Below are 8,459 nucleotides of genomic sequence, written 5' to 3' on the forward strand. Positions count from 1 at the left end.
TTTAGTGGATTTATATATATATATATATATATATATATATATATATATATATATATATATATATATATATATATATATATATATATATATATAATAAACTTATTTGAAAAAAAAGATGATTGAAATGGTTAAATTTTGGATTAAAATCTAAAAAAAAATTTATCTCATACTAACTCTAAGTGACTTTTTATCAAATTATTTTGACTATCCAAAATGACCATTTTTTTCACTTCTGTACTTTAAGCCGTGTTTGTTAGATAGTATTAAACTTTAGATATAGAATAATAATACCAATAGTAAATTTAGTTAATTGTTTGTTAGATAGTATTAAACTTTAGATATAGAATAATAATACCAATAGTAAATTTAGTTAATTGTTTGGTTAATTATTTGAGAAATTTGACGAAATAATCCTAATAATAGGCTTATTTCCAAATTTAGCATAGGCATGATAAATTTTATAAAATTAACCTTTTGCCATGGGTAAAAGACAATTCTACCCTTAATTAAAAATTTGGGTTATTTATGTTTCTTTTCCTCTCTCTCTCTTCATTCTCTTTCAGTTTCTCCTAGACCGATCCTTTGGTTTCCTTTCTCTCATTTCAGTTTCTCCCATTTTAGTTTCTCTTCCGACGATTCAAGCGAAACAACGAAACGAAGGAAGCCGATCGATCAACTCCCCGAGGCAACGCCGGAACGCCTTCATCATTTCAGGTGAGTTATGCCCGTTTTTCCATCGTTTTCCTTGCAATAATGCTGAAACGAAAGATTGGTTTAGAGTTTAGGGTTTAATATGCATTTGTCGTAGGCGTCGCAGGCGAAAATGCATATGTCGCAGACGAATATGCATCTGTCGTCTGCGAATATGCATCTGTCGCCTGCGAATATGCATCTGTCGCCTGCGAAAATTGCGCATCTGTCGCCTCCGAAAATTACATTTGCATATGTTGAGTTCTTGTTGTTGAGCAAAAAATGAAGTAAAATGTTATTGTCCTTTGTGTTTTGTAAGATAAAGTATCATTTTTTTTCTTTGTTTTTTCAAGGAAAGTGAACCCTGCTTCCCTAAAGAAGTATAGTGATACAAGGGAGAAATGTCTAGAGGAGCATGGGGTTGACAGGCCGTCAATTGGAGATGTTTTGTGGAATTTGGAGTACGCCTCTAGCTTGAGGATCTTCATCGGCTCTGACGGAACCGGAAGACAACAACACGAACCATATTCAAGGAATTGCATTGAATCCTCCACCTATGGAGGCGTTTGATAACAACAGCGCAAATAGGGTGGAGGATGCGAGTTATGGGGAGGAAGATGTGGCGACAAGTGCTGTTTTCTCGCAGCTAGTAAATCCTCGTGAAAGATAAAAGTTTTTGCTCGTGAGAATTGAGTGCATTTATACTTAAAATTTGTTATTTCTTTCTTATCATTTGGTGATAATAATATCTTAGTTGATCACTGAAAATCATATATATATGTGTGTATATTGGATTTATGTCTCTTCTACGTACATTGCTTAGAGAAATCTTGTCAGTTGAACTAGCTCCATAAAGGTTCACAATTCATCTAATACTCCATAAGTTCAGTCATTCTACAATTGTTGCATTATGTGTTGACTCACTTCTCCTTTGGAATCAGATCAATCTGGATTTTAATCTATGATGGAAACTAGCTTGACGATAGCTGGGTCTTTGTGATAGTAAACTACTTAGTAAAACAGGACAGACACCTTTTTTTTTGTTCCTACACTGGGATATTGTAAAAGGTATTAAACAAACTCGTCAAAGATGTTTAAAAGAAAAATATGATTGAAACAATATGACATAAGTAGAACACACTAGAAGAATTTGGATGCATCTTTTTTCTTTTGGATTTATGATTGATCTTTCTTTTGTCTTCATACTCGCTACAAAAGGCATAGATGAACTTTTTTTAATATAATCATTATTTAACATAAATTAAACTTAATATGTCTCTATTTTTTGGTAACTTACTCAGATGATATAATATATGTTTTATTTATTTGATAATTTATTTTAACAAAAATCTCAAGATCTTAATAAATTCCAAGACAAACACAAGTTACATCCCACAACATAATTAACAAAAATAGAACAAAGTTACATAATTCATCATCTTCCCACGACAGAATACAAACGAGATGAAACTACTTGACTTTCTTCTTCTCCTTGATTGACGATGAAGATGATACAACACCAATTCTATAGGGGTCGACATTGTAAACGTACTGCTGAATAATGGAGAAAAAACCCATCTCCAGACACACCAACACATTCTGATACGCCTCTTCAATTTGCTCCACATCAATCCAAATATGATGGGATTTTATTACCCCATGGCAACTAGAATCTCAAGCACAATCCCCTATTTTGTTTGTACACAATAGATTGAATGATTCACAAATATAATGATTTGGATCCATATTCAAACGGAAGGTTAGAATATTACCTGCCAGAAACAGAAGAAGACAATTCCCTTGATGCACAAGAATTTCGCTAGAGGGCTGTGTGGTTTCAATTCTTTATCAAACACATGGTAAAAGATCACAAGAGAATACAAGGCAAGTGAGACTGAAACATTTAAGATAATAGTGAATGTCCAGTTAATCCAACTCGGATATATTCTCATTCTTTGAAGAACTATCATCAAGATTGAACATACAAACTGCCATGTCCACTACTTTAGAAGCTTTAGCGATTGGTGATTCAACCGAACTGTATGGGCTGCAATTAGTATAAAAAGAACCACATCTTTGAAACAGAGGAAATAAAATCTTCAAAAACTACACCCAAAAAAATAAGTTTTACCCACCTGAAAGAGAGTCATTGGAAACGAGTGGTGAATTTCTCTTCCTTTTACCCCATCTGGAACTATGTTCTTTCTCAAGGATATGTTCCAAATAGCTATACATCAACGCCATAAACTTAGCAATCACCTGCATTTACAACAACAACGGAATAATCTCCCATTAAAATTACAAAACCCTTAAAAATGTTTGATACTATACTTACCAAAGTTTCATAGCATTCCTTGATTTATTCAAGAAAAGTAAAATAAGAACTGCTCCATGTAAATTGTAACAAACAAGTGTAGGATACAACAACATATAAAGGAGCCATGAGAATGATAACCAATATAGCATTTTGTTCCTTTGGTTCCCTCCAGCATAATATATGTGTCAAGACTAATTTAGTAGAAACCAACAGTGTAATCACCAAGCAACAAGTTGTTGCAATATAAGTCATTTGTGTTGAATGCATCTTTCCTTAATAACTGAGAACCTGCATTACAGATTTGAAACTTCAACCCTTAATAACTAGATTTGTTGTATTATTCACGGGTAGATTGACACCGAAAAATTAGAGAGATATGAAGTAACACAAGAAATCAATCGACACTCTTCACTCTAGGAATCCACCAAAAGAGTTTAGAGCAAGATAAATAGAAGATAAACTTCTAAACAAGCTTAAAGCTCAAAGTAATTATTATATCAAAAGTGAGTTGTCTTTCACGATTACAAAAAGGCCTAAAAATAGGCAAAACTAAGAAGTTGGAACAACTCTCCAAAAAGAAGTAAATAAACTTTATTACTAGATAATTAAATATTATGACGGTCGATCTCCAAAAGTGACTATTTGAATTCTACCACACTTCATTAATTTGATCTTATCTTCTTGACTTCTAGAGGCTTCCCAATTCCAGCATCATTCTCCCCCGGTTGGAGAAGATTCGACATCGAGTCTGGAACTTGTTTGTCATCAATGTATGGTGAAAGATCAGAAACATTGAACGTGGTTGAGACATCATAGTTTCCTGGTAACTCCACCTTGTAAGCATTATCACCAATCTTCTTCAAAATTCTAAAAGGACCATCAGCTCTAGGCTGTAATTTTCCATGTCGAACTCGAGGAAAACGCTCCTTTCTTAAGTGAATCCAGACCAAGTCTCCTTCATTGAAAACATAACGCTTTCTATGCTTGTTCGCCACCCTTTGATATTTCTCATTGTGCTTGATAATTTTTGACGAACTTTCTCATGCAATTGCTTAATATCCTTAGCACGATCTTCTCCATCCTTGCTTATATGATGAGTAATAGGTATTGAAGCTAGATCTATGGGAGTGATGGGATTCTTACCATAAACAACCTCGAACGGACTCGACCCGGTAGTTTGACTCGATGATCGATTGTAAGCAAACTCTGCTTGAGCCAAAACCTCATCCCATTGGCGAGGATTCTTTCCAATCAAACTTCTCAAAAGGTTTCCCAAGCTCCGATTTACAACCTCTGTCTGTCCATCAGTTTGTGGATGGTGAGAAGAACTAAATTGAAGTTTAGTTCCAAGTTTCTTCCAAAGCGTTCGCCAGAAATGACTCATAAATTTCGAATCCCGATTAGAGGTTATTGTCTTTGGAATGCCATGAAGCCTCACAATCTCTTTAAAATAAAGAATAGCTACGTGAGTGGCATCCATTGTTTTGATGCAAGGAATAAAGTGCGCCATTTTTGAAAACCGATCAACGACCACCATAATCGAATCTTTGTTCCTTTGAGTGCGTGGTAGCCCAACAACAAAGTCCATACTCACATCTTCCCATGGAAATAATGGTACCGGTAAAGGTGTGTACAAACCCGTATTTTTCCCATGACTTTTAGCAATATGACACACTCTGCACCTCTCTATGTACTTCTTGACATCTCGTTCCATACGTGGCCACTAAAAATTTTCTTGTACGAGTGTAAGAGTCTTTTCTTTTCCAAAGTGTCCCGCAAGACCTCCGTTGTGTGCCTCATCGATAATTGTTAGCCTTAATGAACAATCTGGAATACATAATAATGTACCTTTAAAGAGATAATCATCATCAATCAAGAAAAACTTGAATGGAGCTTTTGAAGATTCCTCCCAAATTCTGCCGAAGTACAAATCATCTTTGTAGAGATCTTTTATCACCTCAAATCCAAGCACTTGTAACTGCAACGTAGACAACAAAGAATGTCTTCGACTAAGAGCATCTGCCACTCGATTTAGCACGCCAGACTTGTGCTTGATCACAAAATTGAATGCTTGCAGAAACTCGACCCATTTTCCATGTCGCGGGTTCAACTTTTGTTGTGAGTTCAAGTACTTCAATGCTTCATGATCCGAGAAGAGAACAAACTCCTTGTGTAGTAAATAATGTTGCCAATGATCCAAGGTACGAACAAGGGCAAAGAACTCCTTGTCGTATGTTGAATAATTGCGTCGGGAGTTATTCATCATCTCACTAAAGAAAGCAATGGGTCTGCCTTCTTGGCTAAGAACTCCTCCGATCCCCACGTTAGAAGCATCACAATCTACTTAAAATACCCTTCCGAAATCTGGAAGTTGCAAAATTGGAGCTTCCGTGATTTTTTTCTTGAGAAGTTCAAAGCTTTTTAATGCTTCCTCCGTCCACTTGAAACTACCACCTTTCAAACATTTAGTTATAGGAGCAATGATAGTGCTAAAATTTTTGATAAACCTGCGGTAAAATGAAGCCAAGCCATGAAAACTCCGAATATCATTAATAGTCTTAGGGATTGGCCAACTTAAGATAGCTTCAATCTTGTCTCGATCCATCTTGATACCGTCGGAAGAAATATTGTAGCCCAAAAAGACGAGGCTGTCAGTGAAGAAGTGACATTTCTTCAAATTGGCATATAACTTCTGTTCTCTTAGCACCCTAAAAACTTGTCGAAGATGATTTAAATGCTCTTCTGGACTAGAGCTGTACACAAGAATATCGTCAAAATAGACAACAACAAATTTCCCAATAAATGGTTTAAACATGTGATTCATAAGTCGCATAAATATAGAGGGTGCATTAGAAAGTCCAAATGGCATAACCAGCCACTCGTAAAGACCATCTCTAGTCTTGAAAGCGGTTTTCCACTCATCTCCAGGCCGCATTCGAATTTGATGATAGCCACTCCGTAAATCAATCTTAGAACCAATTTTGAAGCCGTGAAGTTGATCAAAGAGATCATCGAGGCGAGGAATAGGAAAACGGTATTTGATCGTGATTTTATTCACCGCCCTACTATCAACACACATACGCCACGAACCATCTTTTTTTGGCACAAGAAGTGCTAGCACAGCACAAGGACTCTTACTTTCTTGTATAAGACCTCTTGCCAGCAAGTCTTCAACTTGTCGCTGCAACTCTTCATATTCCTTAAGATTCATTCTATAAGCAGCTTTATTTGAGATTGACGCACCAGGGATTAAATCAACACAATGTTGAATATTTCGCATGGGAGGAAGACCCGTAGGAATCTCTTCAGGTACGACATCAACAAATTCTTGTAAAAGAGGTCGCACTTGTAGAGGAATAATATTATCTTCCTTGTTTTCTTCCAAAACCACCAATGCAAACGCCCCTAATGATTCATTCATTACATCCTCAAATTGTGATTTGGCGAGCAAATTATTTCCTTCTTCCTTTGATGGTTTAACAATGTCCTTCATTCTTGAAGGTCCCAAAATTATTTTCTCGCCATCTTTTATAAAAGTATAGGTATTTTTGAATCCATCATGTTGCGTTTTCCTATCAAATTGCCAAGGTCTCCCAAGAAGCAAATGACAAACATCCATAGGGATAACATCACACCAAATTTCATCTTTGTACTTTTCTCCAATAGAAAATTGAACGAGACATCGATTATTTACCTTTACTTCATTACCTTTCCGAAGCCATGATAATTTGTAAGGTCGAGGATGATTTTCGGTTTTTAATTGCAGCTTCTCCACCATAGCTGTAGCCACAACATTTTCGCAGCTTCCTCCATCGACAATGATGTCACACACCTTGCCATTTGACGTGCATCTAGTGTGAAAAATATTATTACGAAGCCATGAATCATCTGGAACATAAGTGGTGTTGAGGATACGCCGTATTACTAAAGCTTCCCCATAATCTTCATAAGTGATATCTCCCTCCTCGTTACATTCATCGTAAATTGGTGTTGTCTCTTCATTCTCTTCTTCATACTCTTCCTCAACGAGAGTAATGATTCTTCGATTTGGACAATCAGCGGCAAAATGTCCGAACCCTTTGCACTTGAAACAAGTTTTTTGATTAGTTGGACCACTTGATTTTTCAAAACTAGCAGCACCACCATCCTTACTTGTAAAAGATTTATGTTTTACGTCTTTTATAGCTGGACTGTTCTTGGAAGTAGAAGCACTTCCTCGGTTATAGCCACCACCACCCGATGAGAAACGTCCCCCAAAATGACTCGATTTTTTTTGTTGTTTTTCAACTTTGAGAGCCAACTGACATACATCATTATATGTCAAATATTGCTGCAATTGGACCACATTTCCAATTTCATATCGTAGCCCTCCAAGAAAACGAGCAATAGTTTGTTCTTCCGGCTCCAAAACATCGCATCGCATCATAAGATTTTCAAATTCAGCCACGTAGTCTTCCACAGATAGATCATTCTGCCTGAAGTTGTGATATTTGAGAAAAGCATCTTGGCGATAATTATTCGGCAAAAATTTCCTCCTTAACTCCTTCTTCATTTTGTCCCATGTTTTGATCTTTTTCTTGCCATCACGCACACGTTGCTTCTTAAGGTGTTCCCACCAAATGGACGCATATTTTTTTAATTTGATAACCACTAACTTCACCTTGTTATCTTCTTGAACATCTTTGAACTCAAAAATTCTCTCAACGGTATTGAGCCAGTCAATGAATTCATCAGGATTATTTCTTCCTTCAAAATCTGGAATATCAACTTTAAAATCCAAAAACCTGTGGCGGACATTGTTTCTTTGGAACCGTTGACCACGAGATGCACGGTCACTTGCGTCATTATCATCATGAAATGGATTGAAATCCTTATCATTAATTCTTGAATCATCATCTGAACCATGACCATCAACATCATGTTCACGATATTCGCCACGCGCAAGGCGTTGTTCGAGTTGCTGCACTTGTCTCCTTAAATCTTCTAACTCAATATCACGAAGGTCTCTTTGACGAGGTTTAGGTTCATCATCGTTTGGTCCTCTTCTTCTCCGACCAACCATTGTAAACCAAAGCTCTGATACCACTTTGACACCGAGAAATTAGAGAGATATGAAGTAACACAAGAAATCAATCGACACTCTTCACTCTAGGAATCCACCAAAAGAGTTTAGAGCAAGATAAATAGAAGATAAACTTCTAAACAAGCTTAAAGCTCAAAGTAATTATTATATCAAAAGTGAGTTGTCTTTCACGATTACAAAAAGGCCTACAAATAGGCAAAACTAAGAAGTTGGAACAACTCTCCAAAAAGAAGTAAATAAACTTTATTACTAGATAATTAAATATTATGACGGTCGATCTCCAAAAGTGACTATTTGAATTCTACCACACTTCATTAATTTGATCTTATCTTCTTGACTTCTAGAGACTTCCCAATTCCAGCATCATAG

The 8,459-nt window shown here is 36.2% G+C and overlaps 1 pseudogene; it reads right to left on the minus strand.

Moving 5' to 3' along the window:
• Positions 1 to 2,160: 2,160 nt before the first annotated feature.
• Positions 2,161 to 3,259, minus strand: LOC124946214 (annotated as a pseudogene).
• Positions 3,260 to 8,459: the final 5,200 nt, after the last annotated feature.

The sequence above is a fragment of the Impatiens glandulifera genome, chromosome 1 (genome assembly GCF_907164915.1).
Source record: "Impatiens glandulifera chromosome 1, dImpGla2.1, whole genome shotgun sequence".
Lineage (NCBI taxonomy): Eukaryota > Viridiplantae > Streptophyta > Magnoliopsida > Ericales > Balsaminaceae > Impatiens > Impatiens glandulifera.